At 36.9% G+C, this 3,497-nt stretch overlaps 1 long non-coding RNA gene across 1 annotated transcript; it reads right to left on the bottom strand.

Moving 5' to 3' along the window:
- Positions 1 to 325: 325 nt before the first annotated feature.
- Positions 326 to 2,072, bottom strand: LOC117282664. The gene is made up of 2 exons (XR_004513491.1): positions 1,982 to 2,072; positions 326 to 1,780 (listed from the first exon to the last, which is right to left on the bottom strand). It is a non-coding gene; the product is annotated as an uncharacterized LOC117282664 (long non-coding RNA).
- Between the last annotated feature and the right edge of the window lie 1,425 nt (positions 2,073 to 3,497).

Genomic DNA, 3,497 nt, shown 5'->3' with positions numbered 1-3,497 from the left:
GAACGCTAGGAGAAATGTGTACAAAGAAGTGGCGATCATGTGGAAAAATAAAGAAAGGTCTATAGATTGAGGTGGTGTATTTGGTTTGTCAATAATAAAGCATGTTTCTTTACAAAAAATTATTGCTCATGACTTTCAGTACAACCTACATAATTATGTCGCTATCCACATCAGAGTACGTGCATACCTGACCTTGCTGTGAAAAAGAAAATATATACGTTTCAGAATCCATCTTATGCCACACGATAGAAGAAAACCACACACACACACTGTGACATTAGATCTACCTTGTAAATTCAAACTTGCTGAATCTTATCCATGCTTCTAACACACTAATCCCTCTTGTGCATACATCTTCAATGACAGTGTAGCTTTAATGCAGCTCAGTCCCAGCAGCTTATCTTTTTGATTTTCATGGTAGTGACAACTATCTTGTAAATATTCATATGTATAAAACTTCTGCAACTGAATTCTGACATCTGAAAAGGATCTTTATATGTGTTATAGGAGGCTTTCAGTCAGATAATTTCAAGGACCAGGAGTTGCTACACATTTATTCCATGAAGGATATGCTCTGAGCCACCTCCTGTAACATTTCCCAGTTGCCTAATATACACATCAAATACGTGTCCTTTGGTGGAAAGATGAAAATCATGGTGCCATTTGTGACTGGAAAGAAGCTCTGAGACATTTTCACACCCACACCATGCAGGAGAACTTGATAATGTTAAAAATGTCTATACTAGGGCTGAAGAGGAGGACAAATTGCAAGTGGTGAAACAATATATTCAGGTATAGTAGTCCTCTTAATTTTTATCAGCGGGGGGAGTCATATTCAGATGTCTTCAGATTGGTGACGCTCACCTAACATATGAACATTTACCATTCAATGCATTTTAATGGAATGCTTATGCTATGGTGAATGTCTTTCAGTTAATCTTCAAGGTAAACTGCATGACATCCTTGGAGACAATCAGTATACTGTGTCTAATTTACTTACATTCCTCAATGTTATGGAGGTTGTCAAACCTATTTAATGACAGAATTTCTAGTATTTATAGATATACTTGTGACTGTCTCATTTTTTGTTGTTATTTAAGGCCTCAAATACAAGCCAATATACAGCTTGCAGTCTGCTGTCTTATTTTAGCATATTGTTCTATTTTATTTAATTTTTTCTGTCAATCTGTTTTGTCAATCCAATTTTAAATCTGAGAAATATTAGAATTTTATTTAATTTTTGCCCTCAGAAGGTAATTAACATTTCAACTTTAATTTCATCTAGGTGCAAATTGCCAGTGATGCTAATGTGCCTTAAAACATTTATGCACACATATATGTATGCTCAAAGTTATTTTCATAAGCTACACAAAATCATATTTGTCATGCAACTTTCTGTGTTACATCTCAGAATGTATAACAAATCGCTTTCATTTCTAAATTACAATACCAAAGCCCTTCTCCTGTGAAATTTCTAGGATTTAGCATTTTCCTTTCCTATGGCCTTTCAATCATGAACCTTTGAACTTCACTGTCATTGTTACACTCTAGTATTCCACAGCATCAGCAATATAAACTCATATGTAATTAGAATCTGGATCCCATAACTAAACCTCTCTGACATTTAATTTACTTTTCAGCAGTTATTTTCTATTACAGACTTACCTGGTATTGAAACAAGCCCTTGAACTAATTGGACATTGCTGTGTGCCATCTGTTGATGTTTTGCTGCCAGCTTCTCCTGTTTGCGCCACTTGGCTCGACGGTTCTGGAACCATACCTTAAGGCAAGATATTACAAGTTACCTAATACTCAGCTGAGAATAATACTGCAGAACTTAAAAATATGGACTCACCAGAGCATTTTTTACAGTAAAGAGCATATGAAATATGAAGTGAAGTACCACAGGCTCTTTTCCCAAAGTTTGAGCAATGGAGTGTAACACTGAAACTTCACTTCCATCTGTCACTGTGGAACTTACCTGTACATGCCTATACACTACCTTTATATGATGTTTAAGCACAACTTTACTTTTAAGCAGATCCTTATGAATTCATTGATGACTACAACAGTGTCCAAGTTTCTGGAAACAATCCAGAAATAAGCTGTATTATCCAGTCTTCAGCACTTTATGCTTCTTTGGGCACCACATACAACACCTTTCTTGAAAAATGATATACAGGGGTTGAACAAAACAATGAAAACACAACAGATACTGTCCACATTTCTTTAATTGACATGATGTTGGACCACCTTTAGCCTTCAATACAGCTGCAATTCTTCTTGGAAGGGACTCGTATAGGTTTTGAACAGTCTCTATTGCAATTTTTTAACATTCTTCTTGTAGAACATCAAGTTGCTTTAGAGATGTTGAAGGTGGGAATCAGTTGCTTAATCTAGTCTCCAAAACTGACAAAAGTGGTTCAATGCTCATACCTGGTGATTGTGCTTGCCAGGAAAGACACTTAAATTCACCTTTATACTCTTCAAAGACTGAACAGTTCTAGTTGTGTGAATGGGGAACTGTCATCTTGGAAAACTACATCGCTGTTCAGAAATAACATCTGAGTCATGGGATGCACCTGATTACCCAGCCACTCCACATATCCCTTACAGTAATTCGGCCATGAAGGGTAATAATGGGACAAACAGAATATTGTACCACGATATTACTGCCCAAACCATCACAGAACCTGCCCCATGTTTCACTGTTGGAACCAGGCATTCCGGATTGTAGACTTCCTAGGGTGTTCTCCAAATGTAAACTCTTCCTGATGTAGGGAACACCGTGAAGGCCGACTCATCTGACTATATCAATTGCGCGTTTCCAGTTGTTTGATATCCAGGTTTTATGGTCGTGACACCGTCGTTTACGCAAATGAGCATTACTTTCAGCAATCAGAAGTTTAGCAATTGCAGCTATAACGTGGATTGGTGAAGCTCGCGTCGGACAGTTTTTGTGGAAATAGAGTCTTTAAGATGAACATTCAGTTCTACTGCAGTACTTCTTCAATTTTTCGGAACAATACTTCACAATACAATACAGTCTTTTTCTGTCAATGTTGATTTTAACTCATTGTTCCTCTTCGCTAATGTCTTCCCTTCATTTGTGTATTCCGACATAACCTTAGAAACTCTCAGTCTCGATACACATAATAATGTGTTTTTGTCATACATGTTCCAGTCAAATGCGCATTGACGATATGTCCTCTTTAAAATTCAGCGAAATCTTCCACTTTCCGTTTCTTTCACACTAATTGTCACTCAACACGATCACTTCCACCACGAAAAGATCAATCTTTTGCAAACAAATAGAATTTTAACTTTCAGTAATGCCAACCGAAGTTCTTTCAATATGGTCAACACAAAAATTCTATTCCTCAGTCTATTGGGGTTATAGCGTTTCCGTCATATTGTCCACATGCTGTTCCTGTCATTACAGGGCTGTGTGTGGAAGTGATTTGTTTCACAGTTTTAATAAAAAGAAGTTCTTTGGA

This window comes from Cryptotermes secundus, unplaced genomic scaffold, assembly GCF_002891405.2.
Source record: "Cryptotermes secundus unplaced genomic scaffold, Csec_1.0 scaffold685, whole genome shotgun sequence".
NCBI classification, from domain to species: domain Eukaryota; kingdom Metazoa; phylum Arthropoda; class Insecta; order Blattodea; family Kalotermitidae; genus Cryptotermes; species Cryptotermes secundus.
The sequence above is the reverse complement of the archived record's forward strand: the minus strand, read 5'-3'. Positions and strand labels throughout refer to the sequence as shown.